This window comes from Gambusia affinis, linkage group LG04, assembly GCF_019740435.1.
Source record: "Gambusia affinis linkage group LG04, SWU_Gaff_1.0, whole genome shotgun sequence".
NCBI lineage: Eukaryota > Metazoa > Chordata > Actinopteri > Cyprinodontiformes > Poeciliidae > Gambusia > Gambusia affinis.
In genome coordinates, this window is record NC_057871.1 from 10,034,050 (window position 1) to 10,053,176 (window position 19,127).

A 19,127-nucleotide genomic window follows, 5' to 3' on the forward strand; every position below is an offset into this window, starting at 1 on the left:
AGGCCTTCTAACGAGCCATCATCTGATTCAGGTGCGTTAAACCAAGGAGAGAACTAAAACATGCAGGAGGCCGGCCCTCGAGGACCGAGTTTGGGGACCCCTGGTTTACATCATTGGGTAATTCACCATTGATTCAATAACATATTAGGAAAAAACATTTTTCATCAAAGAATAACTTTTTCTAAATGCTCATTCTAATATTACATAAGCCCAGACAGCAATTTACTCAGCATGATTTTGAGGAGGCAACATGTTTAGTTCTAACATACTAAGTGTTAAGTGTTGCTGAATTGTTCATGTATTTAACTGACAGTCAGTGTTCTTTTTGTTCTTTTGTCCAGACCTCACCACAGGTCTCTTGTCAGCAGTCCCTCCATCACGACACACTGCTTTGCAATTAGCCTTATTTGTGTGTGATGTAACATCTTTTTACATTGATTTTATTTTGTACAGTTGCTATGGTTTCAATTAGTTGATCTGGGGACCTTTTGACACATCAAAAAAAGAATATAATTAAGTAAAAAAGACTTTTCATAGACTAATATAGAAATCAACATAAGAATGTTAAGCTTCCAGTCCATCTATCCAAACCAACCTGGCTTTGTATGAAAATGTAATGTCTTCCCACACCTAAGATTAGACTTTGCCATTTGTCCAAAAATTTCTGGAAGAATTTCAGACAATTTTTCTCCCTCTTTCTTAGCATGAACAGTCTGTTAAGGGTCAGACTACACCATCTGATATTAATGCAGACTTTGACCAAATGCTTCTCCAAACCCTTCATTTAGACTTTTCTTTTAGCTATGTGGACTTGTTGGTGAATTTTATAATTAGTGTCTTGATTCATAACAAAAGAACTTGTAAACTTAAAGTCACAATTCAATTGCCAGACATTCTCCTTCAGGACGTTCTGCTAGAAAACGGAACTGGATATTCCATCAATTATGGCAAATCATCCTGATGTAGCAAAGCATCCCCAAACCATCACACCACCACCACCATCTTTGATTGTAGGTGTGATCTTCTCTTTTCTGGAATGGAAACAAAAATGTGATTCAATCACGACTTGCCTGAAAATTCCATTTGCTTGATTAAATGAAACACTAAAAATATGCAAACATCTAGTATTTTCATCATCACAATTTACTATGTCTGTGTTGTGTTGCAAAGTTGGAACAACTTTTTTAGTTTAGTTAGTGCCTTAGCATCTCTGTGTTATAGTAATATTATGTCATACCCTCACTGAAATTATTAATTGCCTTTTTATGTAGAAAATTCAGATTTAGAGCCACAGATAAAAAAGATGCCTGGAATCTGCCTACACCAGCAGTTTTATCCAGGTGCACTGCTCGGCAGAATCCAGCTCCGCTTTCAGACCATTTTTAAACCAGTTCTCTGCTGACATGTTCTAGCTGTTTTGACCAGAGCTTTAAGATATCTTAATAGTCAGAGTGAGAAGATGATATTTTTCTTTAGAGCAGGAAACATATAACGTCACCAAACCTTTGGAATACTGATGTAGAAGGGGAACAACACAAAGCACACTTAAACTGTGTGTGCTGTGTGTTTCCGTTGTCAGCTTCAAGTTGCTTGTTCAGCTTAATCTATGAACATCTGACTGACCTTTTTCATCAAAGTTGTCCTAATTCAAGATGTCTTTTTTTAACATTGTCACAATTTCTCTCACACATATCGAGTCACTGTTCTACTTAAACAATGCTCGTGGACAGAAACAAGCAAACAAAAACATTGACATACTTTTGTAATTATTCAAGCAAAGGAGTATGCAGCTGCATCTTAATAAAACAGTAATGCATTATGTAACAATCAGGAATTTTTGTCCCTGATGCTGAATAAATAAATTTGCGTTCTGAAGACTCAGTAGGTTAAAAGTTTATTCGGTATAACATGGTCTGCATCAGCATTGTGATTTTGTTCCACAGAATTCTTTCACCAATGAATGAATGCTTAAATTTTACAAAAAAGACCAGTCTTCTCTACTCTTTGCAGCCCTTTTGATCCCAATGTTTCTCTCAGTACTGCACCATGTTCACAAAGCAGTTTACACTAAATACATGGAAGTGTATTTAATAAGAGTAATATCACCTATCATGTATAGCAACTGGGAGCATTTTTACAGATTTTTGTCTAGTGGCCGTCTTTGTTTGTTCTGCTAATAAAAGAATAGACGCAGACTTGACGGAGAAACTCATACTTTGATGCACCGCCCTTTGCTTTGATTTGTTGGTTTACTGTGACATTACTTATCTCAAGATGTGTCCAGTGTTGCATTAAGTTTTCACCAAGACCTTTTATTGATCAGAGAGTTTGAACACTGCGCCATGCCTTCTCCAGCATGTCCCTTAGATTCTAAATGTAGTTAATGTCTGGACTCTGTGGTCACTAATCCATGTGAAAAAATAATGTCTGACGATCCCTGAACCACTCTCTCACCGCTTGGGTCTAATGAATGCTGGCATTGCTATCTTTGAATATATGGCCATTGCATCAGGGAAGAAATATTAGGGAAGATATATTCATTTTTGGAATGGAATAACCTGGTCATTCAGTTTATTCAGGCAGTCTATGGTACCAAATTTGACCCTTCATAAAAGGACTCAATGGATTTAATGCAATTTAACAACGTGTTGTCAACTGAAAAATAATCACCCTTGTAGTAATTATCCAATGGGAGACTCAACCTGTTTGCTTGGTAAAGTCCAGGTTACAGCATTTGTTTTGGTCAGGCACTGTTATTTTTCAGTGATATGACTCTTCCAAGGTTACATTCTCTAAATGATTATGAAGTTTTACTGACCAAAATTCTGGTAAATTGCGAAAGTTTAGTTTTGAATGGATTAACCTAAGTTAACCTAAATTTAACTTAGGTTAAATTTAACCTAAGTGCTAAATTAAATTTAGCACTTAGGTTTTTAGTGTTTTCTAGTATTTTTAGCTCTTAGTAATGTTGGTCTGGTAATTGTGTTAATTTGGTGATTTAGTGTTTTTGTGGTATATTGTGTGAATTGTAGTGTATGTTGTGTGTAATGTCTTGAGCTGCTGGGACCTTGAATTTCCCCTTGGGGATTAATAAAGTATTCATCATCATCATCATCACAAGTGTTTACTTCCTTTCATGGTAAGTGGTGCTTTCACAAGTAAGCAACCCGGTCATCTCAGATGAAACTGTAGCTGTTAGTCAATCTTGTGGCTTTATTCACTTATGATGGTTGGCAAAAGGCACAGAAAAAAGATGCACTCATCACCAGATCATATGTTGACCGATGCTTGAATAATGGATTAAATGGTTGGGGTTCAGTCTAGTTAAGATGGCGCTGATAAAGGCAAACAAACACTGTTCCTGTAACGGTAAGTTGTTTCTCTACCAATAGCAAATTTAGCAGAGTACGCGAGTTTGATTGACATCACTAAGACCCGCCTCCTGGCTCTGATTGGTTGTTTTGGTCAGGAACGGTGCATTTCTTCAGACAACAATAACAGCACAAAAAGGAGGTAGTGGAGATTGATCTTTACACCAAGTATCTCTCTCAAACTATAATGTCACAACATGGTATCAAATATATTCTTTATGAAAGTTATATATGTGTATATATATATATATATATATATATATATATATATATATATATATATATATATATTGCAGCATTAAAGCTGTAGCTTAATCTTTCACTGCATAAAAAACATTAAAAGCCATGTATTCCTATTCTTCCATTTCACAATTATGCACTACTACATGAAATCCCTAAAATGCACAATGGATGTTCTGGTTCGAATGATACAACAGATCCAGACACTTAAACACGTGTAAGTACTTTTGCAAGGCACTACATCCAATAAATGAAATGACTAACACAAATCAGAAGACTTCTGCCTGCGTGAACAGGGCCAACAATTGCTTTCTCACTGTAGAGCACCTCAAAACAACTTAAACTGTGTAATGTGACGTGTTCTTTATAAAACCCGCTTACAGTCTGGCTTTAATAGCATCGCTCAGCAGGAGAAAGGTTAATTATCACATCCTGCTACAGACAGACAGGACACCTCCTCCTGTCAAACACGCACACAGACACGCGGCGTCAAGCTAACCTGTGTGTGTAAGTGCCACATAAAGATGTAATCTAGCATCTGCTCGTCCTCGCTTCCCTCATCACACAGTTGAGGCATTTGTTTCTCCTCTCTTCTGCTGTCCTTTCTTTTCAACTGCCATCATTATTCACAACATGACAGCGCCGATTGTGCTAATTTCGTTTATGTTAGGAAGAACTTAAGAGAGTCCCTTCAGACCATGGCCCATGGCTTTGATCCAGTTTGTGAAGAGGGTAGGTTTGTTGGATCTTGTGGAGAAATGAAAACAGATGCGTGGATGGAGGTATTTTGTGAATGTGAAGCTGGGATCCTTAGAAAATGATTACTGTACTGCTGTTTTCTGTGGAAGGAGGCCAACAATTTGGAACTAAAAAAAACAGAATAGTGACAACTCAAGAAGAAACAAAATGAAGGTTTTTTTCATCTAAAAATTGTCAGCTCTGTTTTCATATCATGAACCCTCTTACAACTGCAGCTCTTGTGGTGTCCTAGTCACTTCTTCTTGCCACTTTATCTTTTGTATGAAGGATCTTTCTTTATCAGAGTGCATGAGTCTTTTTATTCCCCCATGTTTCTGTGCCCAGTTATTTGTGTTGTCTCCCATCCGCCTCCTCCCTTTCACCATCCTCGTTTCATTGCCAGTCTAGACAACGTCACCAGCAGGTGCCAAGTGTTGGGAGAAGTGGAGAAACTGGGGTGAGAAAGAATGAGGGAGGGTAAAAGGAAAGGAGCCAAGGGAGAAGGGGGAGAGTATGTGAGAATAGAGATTAATAGATCAAGCAAGAGTGTGGTATGATGAAAGTTTTGAGGCATATGGAAACAAAGGAGAGCGATGGGTTAGGTTAGAGTGGATTGGGACAGAAAGTAGGAAGAACGGTAGGGGGGATATACGAGATCAGAGCAAGCGCAATAGGTGCAGTAGGGAAAAAGAGATGTGAGAGATGTTATAATGTTCGGGTTGGATGTTTCAGGTTCTTCAAGGAGGCGGGGAGAGAACATTGTGTCAAACAAGGGAGAAAATAATATAATGAGAGGTGAGGAAGAAAGGAGTGAAGTAGGAGGAGAAAGGCAGTGTGATAAAATTGTGAAGTGGAATACACTATAAAAAAGAAATTTGTGAGATGATTAAATTTTAGCCAATAAAAGATTTTAATTTTGATTGGAAAGGTGTAATATAGTATTAAATACTGATTAAATTCTAACATTATTGGCTATTTTTTATAGCAAATCCTACCAAAACAGCCAGTCATTGTCTATACTCACTGTGCTAAGCTAAAGATTCTCCCCCAACAGTTGTAGCTCTGGTTGGCTTTGGTGTGGTTTAGACAGTGTGCATTATCCAGCAGAAAACAATAAATTATGTCCATGATTGAAATTACTTATTTTTGTAAGTGGGTTGAGATGTTTTGAGTGACATTGCCTTTTATCCATTGACCACTGGAGATGAGGACAAGCCCTCAAGGATAAGCATGTTAGTTAATGAATGGATGGATGTTTATGAGTGCTGAAGATGTACTAAAAACAACTATAATTTCTAACATGAATTAATAGAGTATCATAACAGATTTATGTCATCACTTGTTTCAGCCATATTCTCATCCGATATACCAGAGTGAACTTTTCAAACAAGATACTTTGCCTCTGTCTGAGTTGCATTTCTCAGGAGAAAAAAAGTCTGGCTTGAGGAATAGACTTGTCCAGCATAAAGTTCACTAAACCCATCACATCTTTGTGAACCCCATCATTGTTTACAATTCTTCTAGCCATCTACTGTCATCTTTATTCTGTCATATCCATCAGTGATCCAGACATTCACTCGCATAAACGTAAGGGTTATTTGGGCTTGAAATTTAAAATCTTTATTTGACATATCAGGTTTCCTATTGATTTTTATTTTAAACATCAATAGGAAACCTTTTAATTATACTATTAAAAAGATTAATACTTTTTAACAAATGTGTGATAGGGTCGTAGTAATTATAGTATTTTACTATTTTGTATTTTTATTCACAAATCAGCTAAAGTTACCCTCTTAACAAATAGAGATGAGGACAAACCCATGATAGTGATCTTAATGCTTAGAATTTTATTAATTTAGATGAGTAAGAGGGTTTTAAAACTTTGTTGGAATTTAACTTATTTACTAAACATGGTGGACATGTTTTAATTATATTAAAATGGTAATTCTAACAGATTTTATTGGTAGTGTGTAAAACAGCGATGGATGGTGTGTAAAAGAAGTTACAGCATAGGAACAACATTGTGCTTTTATGGGAGGACTCAAGCTAGAAAGAAAGAAAGGTAGGTAATAAGGCCATAGCTCACTCCTGCAGATGTGTGCAGGTGTGTGTTTTATGTGCATGTGTTTCTGACAGCCTATATGTGCACAAGTTGTGTGTCTGTCAGTTCTTCGGTATTGGAGAGGGAGCAGCCTCTATCCTATTAGTGACTACCTCTCACTGGATGACTTATATGCACCTCGTTTTTCACCAGCAGGATGACAGCAGATACCGAGCAGAAACAAACACACGTGTATGCTTGCACACATGCACAGTCGTGCATCTGCAGGAGCTGACAGGAGTAATCTGCTCGTCCTTCCTGATGTAAAAAGAGAGAATTCCATCAGAGCAGGACAAATCTCGCAGCTTACCAGCAAAGTGTGAAATTGTAGAAAAACCTTTAGAAACCAATGTATCAACATACAAAGGTATTTGTCATTGAGGCTGGGTGTGAATAATAGCTGTAGGCAAGGTGGTTGAAAGTGAACCTAATTTCTTGTACTTATCAAAAAGTAATTACCATTTTGGTAGTGACTTATTGTAATTAATTACCACAATCTGTAATGTTATTCATTACTTAGCCAAGGTTGTCAAGGATGCATTCAGTTAATTAAAAAAAATTAAAAAGAGTGAACTGCCACAAATTGTGTATTTTATACCCAAAAAAAGAGCCTTGGAAGAGCTGTTGCTTTAGACCAGGGGTGTCCAACGTTGGTCCTCGAGGGCCGTCATCCTGCATGCGTTAGTGGTAGTAACAACCTTTTCAGCATGTCAGTGTACTTCTTAGGCCTCTAATGAGCCATCATTTGATCCAGGTGCGTTAAACCAGGGAGAGAACTAAAACATGCAGGATGCCGGCCCTCGAGGACCCACTCTGGGCATCGTGCCTTAGACCCTCTGCAGCATCGTGCTGCCTCCCTCATTATTTTCAGATTGCACGGTGTTCCCAGATTGGCACGCTTCTTCTCTTGTCCCTCAAATTGTATAAATGGTCATTATGACAAAATACTCCAGGTTTAGTATCATCAGTATCAAAGTGTATTGATTATAAATGAATTTTTAAGAGGTAATTTGGCTTTTTAAATTGCTTTTGCAGTGATGAGTTCTTCATCTCTTTGTGGCTTTTCAAGTTGTGTTTGTGAAGGACTTGTCACACTGTGGAGAATGACACTCTTATCAGCTTCAACCAATATATTCAGAAAGACTCTGACTTTTAATCACGGGTCAGTGCACACATTTTGTACCAAAATTCATTCACCTCTAGGACACTCAAACCTATCTCTATTCTGATTGGCAGTATGAATGGATATTTCCATGCTGCTTGGATAACATTGATGCAATTTTTTATTTTTTTATTTTAATACTGTAAATTTAAATACAGTCATGTTAAGTAAATAATAATGGTATTAACTGGTTAATTTTTAGCACTGAGTGAGGTAAATTATATGGATTAATTACACAAACTAATGTTTTCAAGCCTTTATTTCTATTGAATAGGATGATTTTTTTTTTTCAATGCAACTTATGGGAAAACTACATTTAGGTTTAGATTATTACATTAGACCAATAAAATTAAAATCCTATTTAATATCTGGTAAAGTAGCCCTATCGGAACACATAATGTAATTGATTAATGTCAAAGCTTTCATTGGTGGTACTGATTTAATTAGTTGCCTCCATGCAGTGCTGCATCAATGCAGTAATTTATTCAAAAAGAGACCTAACCAAATAATACTTGCATATAATAAACATTCTTTTTAGAAGCCTGATTGCTTAAACGATATTCTTTATTAATCTTATGTAATATTCTAGTTTTCCAGGAGAAGGAATTACTCAACTATATTAAATTAGTTATTTAATTAAAAAATACTCAACTGCCTTTTAATAATCTACTTCAGCTAAATGCACAGTAGGTTTACCTTTTAAATATATATGATTTTGCTTTATGAACATCTACATTTTTAAATAAATCTTGGAAAAACCTATAAGAAACCATGAAGGAAATTTTGAACCAGGATAAAACTGCACATAAATACGCGCGTAGAGTTAAAACATCTTTTTAATCCAGTCTTGTCCTTTAAAGTGAAAGTTCATTGGTGTTATTGTAATCTAGCATTTTCATTGTGACATTTTCTTCCTGGAATGAAGATTGACCCCATCAGACTTTGTGCACACAGGGCTCCAAGCCAGCCTGAAAACTAATGGTTCAGTCGGGAAATGGGTGGATTTCAGCATGTATGCTGTTGCTTTTACTCATTTTAATTAAATTTATGCATATTCCCCCCCGTTGATAATTTAGGGCATCTGTTTTAGTTAGGGGGGGGGGGAGAAAGAGAAAGGAGAGAAAAAAGAAGTGGGTCATTTTAGCGGTGGGACTGAGGGATTTCATTAGGACGCCTGTTGCAGTACTTGTGCGGCCATTCTTGCTCTTCCCCAGCATTCCCATTCAGCGCTCGTGGGAATCCAATATCAGCCTAACATTTGTGACCTCGTCAAAAGCAAGAAATAACCAGGTGTCAGGTCATCTTGGTCTTTCTTCTGCTCCCACAGTGGTGACTTTCTGCCACCTTTCTTTATTTATTCAGTCTATATTAAAGCTCTGTCTCAGTTACCTCTAAAAGAAAAATGTCAGGTGTTACTTATTCAAGATTTTGCCGTTTCCTAATGAGAAAACCTCCAGGCTTTGTGTTTGCAGTGCAAGCAGTGGAACGTAATCATTCAGAGAATTTTATGTTAACGATAAAAGGAGATTAGATGTTCTGTTTATTAATGATTAATTGGAATAAAGATAAAGTTTCTCTTCTTTACAAGTTCTTCTTTCTTCTTACATCTCATTTGCCCTTATTCACATCCCATAATTCTCCACATCTGCCTCTCTTTCCTCTTCGTACTCTCTCATCCTTTTGTATTTTTCACCTCACCTCTGTGTTGAAGACACTTCTATTCCACTTGCTTCATCTCCTCAGTCAGTCGCTCTCTTGGCCCCCAGCACAGCAGAGTCCAATATGTCTTTAAAAGTAGGACATCACTGAGTAATTTGTTGCACCTATGAAGTGATACTTCACAATTGTCACCATATTTCCATGTCTGCAGGCCCGCTCCAAGCACACAATAGCAGCTTCTTCTCCGGAGAGCAGGCGTCATTGCTTTCTCTTGTCACTGTGGTGTTAAGCAGAACTTAACTTGTTTCACTAAGACATGGCACCTCTTCATGATGTAAGCTTTGTCATTTCACTGCACATAATTTGTTGCCATGTAAACCCTTCTGTTGTAGCTGTTCTCCATTTGTTGCCCATTTTTCTTGGACAGGGCGATGAACACAAGCATTTTGAACTGCTTTGGGTAGTAAATGTAATTTATTTTAATAAGTATAAACTTTTAATAGATTTAATATGTTATAATTATTGACATCCCCTTAATTAAGTGTGAAGACAGACAATATTAGCAATATTTTCTTGATACAAAGATCAAAGGTTTCATACATCACACCAAAATGTGTTTTAAAAAAATCTCAATCCTGTGAGGATTATCCAGTTCTGTCTTAATCATTTATCTAATCACATAAAACACTCACTTCTAAGCTTCATATCATATGTACTAGCTGTTGTCGGTTCTTGACATAAATTGGATATCACTTTGCAAGACAGGCTTCTCTTGATGAGAAATACAGCAGTATGTTAAAATTACATGGTCTCGAGATTTTTTTTTAGCTCCTTGTAAAAAGACTTGAATTATTGGTAATGAAGTTTGATGACCTTTAAATGCCCATCTTGTTTACCTTGGTTCATTTTAAACTATGTGTTTTATTGTTTTGATTATAGATATGTAAGGATAATTGTTTTGTATATCATTTCCTGACTCGTAAAACATTGCCTTAATAATTGCGTGTTCTCTTGCCTTTCCCATTTTGAAAAATATCTGAAAAAACTGGGCCTCTGTGTGAGTTTATATTTATTTCACCCTCTAAAGGGAATTATTCAACGATTAGATTCAATTAAATTACTTTAGATCACATTAAAATGTATACACACTTAAAAAGTAATGTGTTGATGATAAAAAGGGACATCAATGGGGAATTGTTATGGGGAAATTGGCTCAAGTGATTTTATAGAATAAACAACAAGAGAAGCAAATAAATGGATAAATCTCTTTTATCCACTGAATAAATGAACAATGAATGAATTGAACGAGTCTTATTATTTTGTGCATGATTACAGTGACTGAAGAGATGGTTGCATATAATGTAATTGGGATCATTTTACCCTTTTTCATTATTGTACAGCCTCCATTGACTGTTTAGGTTCAAGTACGTGAAATTTTAAAGAAAATCACGATTCAAATGAATCCAGAGCAGCACTACAAAGCATCTCCTTCCCAGATGTGTGAATTCAGATTTTCTATTTGTTTTCTGTTGGTCTTCCAAACCCACAGATGTGTGAAGATGGGCTGATGTTGCTGTTACAGCCACTGAAACATGGGATTGCACTTAAGCCTGCATTAATAAATTTTTCAAAGGGCAGGACAGCAAGCTCTTAATTCAAGAGTGACACATCATGTGACATGTGTGGAGCTTGCACACTTCACTGTCTTCACCACCTATTTGCAAAACCCTCAGTTTCTGTAAAAAACCTAAAGTGTGTCTTTGAAACTGTCATTGCTCTCTGGTTTGTGTGTTCGGGGATGAAAATAAATGTCAGTATTTTTTATTTTTTTTTCCCCATTTATTAGGCTCTATTCCAGCTCCATCAGATGGACTATTAGTGTCGAGTAGATTATAATTATTATATTGCTGCTCTTTTCCACCTGCTGCTGTTAGTTAGGTGACCTTTTGGAATAGGTCTAATTAGCTGTAGATCTATTCAGGCTGGGCAGGTCTCCATTTGAGTCATCATCAGATCAGCTGCTTTCTAAACTTGCCATTCATTCCTGAGCAATTAGTTGAACCGCAGAGTGGTTATTACAGACTATAAAGCTGAATTTTCAATAGTGGGAGTAAACCCTAAACTGTTTAGTCCTTGCAGGAAATAGTTTGGTGTTCTGAAACTCTATCTCAAATTTACTTTTGGTTGAGATAATTTAGCTGTTTTCACAGGCATCAGATGGACTCTGCTGTGGCTGCAGGATTTTTTTGGTTCTCGCTCTAATTGGCATTATTGCAAACACCCTTCTTGAAAACTCCAGTTTTCAATGGGGTTTTATTTGCTAGAAGTTACAAGACTGTCTGCATGTTCACTTTTTACATAAAGGCTAAAATCAGAGGCTATGAAAGAAATAAGATATTCCAATAATCTAAGATGTTTCTCATGCTGCATGCTGAATGATCCGATGTTACTCCGGTTCTTTGCTATTTTTACAGGGCAGAGTGTTAACATTCTAATCCTAGAAATGATCTAATCAGTTGGTCTCATCCATTGTTAAAGCATTTAATAAAAGACACAACAAAATGCAATAATAATTGTTCTCCTTTTATTACTAAAATAAATATTGATGTAACTCCTTATAGGAATATTGAAGTGAAACTATGATCAGACTATATCCAGCTAAAATCCAACCTATGGCAGACATCTCAACGTCTCCAATAGGTGTAAATCCAGATTAGCTGGTTTGACTGGTTTGGTTTATTCCATGAAACTTCATAAATCATTCACATTTGTCTTCAGTGGTTATTTACAGAGAGGTTGAGAATTATGTACACAGGAAGTGAAGTCTGACAGTGGTGAGTCAATATGAAACGGCAACTAAAACGGAAGTAACTGTAATATAAAAGTAAAGCAGTGGAAAAAGCTAAAATAAAGCAATTCTAGGTGAATTCTATTTAGCTGATTTTTAGACTGTTTTACTTTTCTGTTCAGAAAAAGGTTTACATGCTCTGTTTTCAGTATTTGGCATACAGAAGAAAATCAGTGGTGTTTTGCTTGTCCTTCCTGATGTACATCGATGTACATAACCAACAAATGCCAGTGTGGCTAAAGTCTAAAACCTATGAAAATATGTGTTTGCATAAATCTCTGTGATGTTTTTGAGACTGGAATGGTTGACGTCTACTTTGGTCTTTGCTTCTCTTTAAGTAGCCATTAGAGTCAGCCTCCAACTAATCTGTATTTATGCTAAATGAAGAACCCATCTGCCTTTATAATCCCCTCGCTAAAATAATTATTTAAATAATAATACTACTAAGGCAAAGGTTGCATTGGTAAATTCTAGTTTTTTATATTTATTTTATTTTGCAGAAAGTAAACAATATCCCAGATGTGTGAATGCTGTTAAAAATTGTGACTTAAACAAAATATTAAAGGGACAACATTGGTTGCAAAACAAAAATAAAAATTTTCTTTCACTCTTTGAGAGAGGTTGTTTTAATAGGAAGGCGTAGCCAAACAGAGGATATTTACTGAGCCACACGACCAAAAACCTATAGTGTAGATGTGAAGAAATGCTGGGAATGCTCTGTCTTAGTGCCAGAAAGACAGAGCAACTTTACACAAGAAACGGAAAAGAACATCATGTTTTCAACATGAAGTTCTTTTTAAAAAAAATTGTTAGTTCTTGCAAAACATTTTTATGGAGAAAGAAACAGAAATGATTCAAGCTGAAAATTAATTTGCACTTGGCATGACAACTCATGTACAAGCTAGCGTTAGCACAGCAGTAGAGTTAGTTGACGCAAGAAGTTTGAAAAGTAGCAGTTAGTTTAAGGCCAGTTTTAAGTTGTTTGAATTGAGTAACCAATTACGCAGATTAATGTTATAATTATAAGTAATGATGGTGTGGAGAACAAAACTTCTCCCTGATAAAAGTCCCTCCACCCCTGAATCTTTATTGGGTTCCATGATGGTTTGTATCTAAGCAGCTCCCTGTTTGTGACAAAAATGCTTTGTAAAAAAGAAAATAAAGCAATAATATAGTTTTGATTGAGTAAACATTATTTACTCAGAGTGTTCGTGGATTCCAGTGTTTAACAATAATACTAGCACTAACTAACACTAACAATAATACAAGCTTATTATCTTGCATCTCCCATGCAAGGTCTATGCATCTGCCTTGCATCTGTCTCCCATAGACAGACATTTGGTAGCATCTCTGTTTTCCCAAACATGCTGTCTCTGTAAAGTTGTAAGTTATTTCTGAGGAAATAATAAGTTATTTCTGAGGAAATAACTTCCTCAGAAATAACAAGTGTGTAGTGGTAAAGTGGATGCCTCATGTATAGAGGCTGTATCGTCCTCAATTTGGCTGTCCTGGGTTCAATTCCCAATCTTGAGACCTTTGCTGCATGTCGGTCTCCCTTTGCTCTCAGCCCATTTCCGGTCTAGAAACCAGTCAATAAAGGCTATATTAGTGCCAGATCGTAAAATAAAAATTGAAAAAGAAATGATACTTTGTGTTACAATGAGCTCTGAACTAGCAGAAATAAGTCAAACTAGGGTATACATTAATCGGAACTGGTGTGGATTACAATGATTACAATTAAAAGGAATGGCGCTCATCAGTCACAGTTGCATCTGATCAAGTCCAAATTGATTATACAGCATTGCATGACTGCTACATAACTTGAACCAATTGTTGAGTCAGTCTAAAACTTCAGAAATCAGCTCAGACTAACCAAACTCAGAGCTGTGACAACTTATCCTGGATGCTCATTGTATAATATTGGACCCAGTGAAAATAGTTCATGTTGGCTTAATTTCAGAAAGGGAAAGTTATCCTCTACATTTTTAACTTAAAAAATGTGTTTCCAATAATTATATTGATATAATACTAAGGTATTTTTCTCTGTTCCAAATGCAAACATAAGTATTCAGTTTTGCACATAAAGAATGTTCACATTCTTCTTTACAAAATGTTTGAAATTAATTTTCAAGCTATCAACTAGATTTAGTTTTGGACTTTGAATAGGCCATTCTAAAATGTGATTATGCTTTGTATGTTTGCCTGCATGTTTGAAGTCGTTGTCCTGCATGGGGTCGGGGGTCAACCTCTGCACCACTCTCAACTCTTTTGAAACCTCAGTTTTTCCTCCAGGTCTGCCCTGGATTCAACTTCACAATTAAGCACCACCGTTTGTTGTGTTTGTCACTTAGGAAGCCCCCACTTTGTAATTTGTGTTTGTAACATGAAAGATCAGGATTCAATGTATACTTTTTCATTACATGTTAGATATCATAGCTGCACAATATTAGAAAAACATGCAATATTGATATTATTGGTAAATATTATGATGAAGAGATCAGTTGCCATAAATCTGTATTTCATCCTTTTTAGAGTCCCACCTTCTCCATCCTCTTGATCTCATCTGTGAGCCAACATGACCTTTAGCATGTTGGCTAATATGTATCAGGTGTAGGTATCCACAAATTTGGGTTTCCATCCAACTCACTGATTATTGCATTGACACACAGTGCCAGCATATAAAACTAGGAAAATAATTATTGCAATCCAAGCAGGCCTTCAAGAAAACATTGTGCTGTCTTACAGCATATTGGTGGTGGGAGTGGAGGATGTATTCACTCTCTTTAAATTTAAGGAGGGGTCATGTCAAAGCCCAGAGGAAGATCCTTTTGTAGTAAAACCAGATCAGGCAGTTTCAATATTCTGCGATTTCTTTATATTCTTAAAGTATCTTCATTATCCTGTCTGTAATTTTACTTCACAATAGGATTAAAGTGAGAACAGACTTATGTTGTGTTTGTTTCTTTGGTGATCTTTGATGGATTTTTGTATAATTACTTTATAAGTATAGTTGTGCAAAGGGATACACTAGTTGAATAAGTCTTATTCCATCAGGGACCCTTCCAGTCCTAAGTGTGGGGGCAAAAGTTCACATCTCAGAGCTCAGTTTTATTTTGCAGCCATTTTGTGTATCTATTATGTATCCCCCTAAAATGCTTCACCCCTATTACTTTATGTTGCTATTTAGATATTAGGTATGCATAACTCCCACAAGTTGTAAACAAGTACGAGTCGTTGATGCAGAACAGTGTTGTGCTGTTGTGATCCCCTGCTGCTGGCTTGACCCGCAAAATAAGTTCCCTAAAAATATGGAAAAAATTTGGATCAGAGGATGCACATAGACTTCCAAAGAGTAAACATGTTTACAAACTTATTTTAGCTGCTGAAATGTTTTCTCTAGAAAATTACACTGTGGGTGATCATGTGATCGTCAGACACTTCACACTTAAGTGACGGTGTAAGAAGAGACGGTGCTGCTTGAGAAAATTTGTGTGAGGAGATATTTGTGGGCCGTCAAGTCAGTGTTATGGGGCGGCCCTTGGTGTGCTATTCCACTTTAACTGGGCTTAAAGATGTATGTCTGCAGCCCATTCTGCTGCCCTGCTCACCCACTTGCCTTGATGTTGACTTCAGTTGACAGAAGCCCTAAGAAGAGTGTTTCACACATGCTGAGTGAAGCCAAACCAAAGTAAGCTTCGTTCCACTGGGCTGCCGTGGTTAGGGGTTAGACATCACAAATTATCTGGGCCATCGGCGTGCAATTCAGTGCAGAAATAGTTTGCCTCATGGTGTGAAAATGGTACGAGAAAGCACTTCGCTGACCTAAATAATCTGCAGCTTTGCCCTGAATCAGATCCGCCACCAGCTGAAACCTGCAAGAGGATGTCCAGACACAACACGCAGATATGAATTTCCTTCTAATTGACTCTCGCAGAACAGTCAGTTCAGCCATTTAACATAAAAAGCCTTCAAAGGCTGCTGTGAAGGGTTCCCACGGGAGTTCTCTGAGAGTTTCAAAGTAGGGAAAAAGAAGGGCTTCATAGTGGGTGCCAATTTATCACACAAAAATCAGGGAGGAATCTACAGTATATCTGCTCACACCAATTCTGCATAAACATACAGGATCTTCTATTGAATCTGTGTTAGCTTTCCAGTGTTTACACTTTCTTTCAGACACAAATCTACTGGGTCTTTAATTACTTACTGGGCAGGTACAGGAGAGCAAAACGGTCACCAAGACTGGAAAAATATATACACCCCTTAAATCTTTTTGCATTTTTTCTTGTTACAACCACAAATGTCATTGTGTTCTGGTGGGATTGTATGTGATATGCCAACAAAAAGTAGCATAGAATTTATATGAGCTTCAAGTTAAAAAAATAAAAAATAAATAAATAACTGCAGCATGCATTTGTACTCAACCCCCTCTCCCCAGAAGCCCCCAACATGCCCTCATAAGAAGCATGTTTATGTGTATTTCATGACCTAGTCATTAAATACTGAATTTCTATTGGGTCTTGATGTTTACAGACCCTCTGCATCCAATCTGCTATTTTGCAAAGAAGAATTGGTGAAAGTTTTTGGGCAAGTAATGCTGATCAGAGATTGCTTTGTAATATTAAATCATGGCTTAAAACTAGAGGAGATTGTTTTAATCCAGAAAAAAAAAGTTGTATAAGTTATTTTTATTTTTACTAGAAAAATACCCAACAGTTGCCTTAAACATATTTGGATTTTTTTTTTTATGTTTCACAGTTATGCAGAATTTTATGTTGGTCCAACAAATAAAAATCTCAGTAAATAAAGTCTGAGATTTTAACTGGACAAAATGTGTAAAATTTCAAGGGGTGAGAATAAATTTGGAAGGCAGAGGAAGACTACATGGTTAAGTCAAAATCTCAGCTAGATAAAGAGCATAACTAAATCGCACTGTAGTTCTTTCAGAAGCAGATTTTTACAGCTCTTGTATTATTAGGGAAGAAACATGATGCAACTAGAGAAAGAATCTAGGGACGAATGTGTCATCAACTGAAAATAAAGTGTGAACTAGTTTTCACACACTGTGTGCAACAAGCATTTGCCACAGTGCACATAGTATGCACAAGCTGGGGCAGCAGAGAAATCTATCACATCTTTCACAGATCATGAAAGCCAGGCACAGACATGGACTCATCAAACGGCTTTTCGATTACATTACGTAAGACGCTCCTACTGCTGCTGCGACCTGAAAACGGCTGGTGTTTGTGGGTCAAAGAAAGCAACAGTAATGACACACGGCCTAGTTATCATTCACTGTTAAATCACTCATCATGTTTCCATCATGAAATCCCTGCATTTTAGTGTATGCTGCCATCATCGACTGGCCCGGTTTGTTAAGTCGGTCAGCGGCACAAATGCAGGAGTGGTGTAACAGCACAGACTGGTGGCAGCTGCTTGCCATGACATGTTATATCTTTGTTAGCCGGAGGCAGATTCCGACCAATCAGTGGTGAAAAGAACCATTACCTTTTGTTCTAGTTTAAAATTATAAGTGTATTGTGGGTGAAATGTGTCAAACTTTTATATGGGAGCTGTTTACTGTGATAAAATTCTTCAAAGGTTTAATTTTTACATGTTTTATTTGCTTTCAAGTGTGTACTTTTGCCATGATGTCATGACAAGAATAACTGGACCTGTTTCTAATCCTCTGAGAACCTCTCCACATCTGAAGTGATTTCGCTTTTTTTTGCTATGACTCAGTGCACTCTGCCATTCCACGAATATCGAATAAGAGTCTTGGGTCAATGCAGCGACCAAACACTGGAAAACACTGAAGAGTGATGTCTGGATGTTGTGTGTATATGTCAGCGTGTTTTTGTATTCACATTTCACACACCTCTGTGCTCAAGCACCCACCTGTGTCCTAATACAACACCCTGCCCACTCTCCTCACCCATCAGGGTGTGCTTCCTGTACTCTAGTGCAGTATGCTTTTCCCACCTTGTCTTGTTTTGTTTTGTTTTGTTACCCTTTTTATTCAGCCCCTTCTCCCCCTCACAGTCTGCAAGATTTGCACACTGCTGCTGTGGAAGGCCCTAAAAGCCTTAAAAGCTCCCACTGTAGGAGTTGAGCCAGGGCTGTCCATTTGACCCAGACTGCTTTTGGAACAACTCAATCGTTGAACTCTGGCTTCGCTGTGGGAAAAAAAGCCTCAGCTTGAATGCTGTAAACATGAACGCGCCCACAGTTTTATACACGCACACACACACATACACAGTCAGAAACATAGGGAACTTTTAGAAAGTGAGGCTTGGCTTTAAAAGCTCTGAGTTCTGAAACACAGAGGCACTGTTCCTAATCCCTTTCCCACTTTTTTTTTCTTTTCTTCTTGTTTCTCTCCCCCCCAACCCCTTCTTTCTGTCTCTACTTCTTCTTGTGTCTTGTAGGAGAATTCTGGGGAGATTTCGTGCTCTTTTATTCCTCAAGGATGAAGCAGCACAGTGAATCTGTGTACTGAAGCAAGGTAAGCACTGATCATGGTGTTGCTAAAACAGAAACGTGAACATATTCTTCAACTTTCACTCTCCAATGCAGATTTGTTTTCTTACTGATTTTTAACACAGCAGGCTTCAGCATGAATTGCAATTTTCACTATAAAAGTATATACATGAAAACTGTAAACAAAAATAGTAAAAATGATCAAATTGTTTTTTCAACTACTACATGAGAAATTATTTTACATAATTACTAACATAATATTAATGTTATCGGTATTTTTATATATTAAAACAATCATATAGAGTGAAGATGAAAATATCAGAATAAACAAAATATAGAAATTTCAAATTGCACAAAACGGCACTATACAGTTTTTCTATTTACAGAGCATCAATGTGTAATAAGCTTATAAGAGATGGTCTGTTTGTAGCTTACTAAAAGGAGTTTTATAATAGTAGTACCCTAATAGGAACAATTTACTGCTCAGATAAACTTCTTAAAATGTTGGATTTGGAGTTACTTTTATCAAGA

At 36.9% G+C, this 19,127-nt stretch overlaps 1 protein-coding gene across 20 annotated transcripts in view; it reads left to right on the forward strand.

The window, feature by feature from the left end:
* ptprdb (protein tyrosine phosphatase receptor type Db) overlaps positions 1-19,127 on the forward strand; it is a 196,753-nt gene that overhangs the window by 48,388 nt on the left and 129,238 nt on the right. For all 20 annotated transcript variants that reach the window (XM_044115204.1, XM_044115203.1, XM_044115209.1 and 17 more), the window contains exon 4: positions 18,545-18,621. The gene's annotated coding sequence lies outside the window, so the exon portion shown is untranslated. The remainder of the gene's footprint in view (positions 1-18,544; positions 18,622-19,127) is intronic.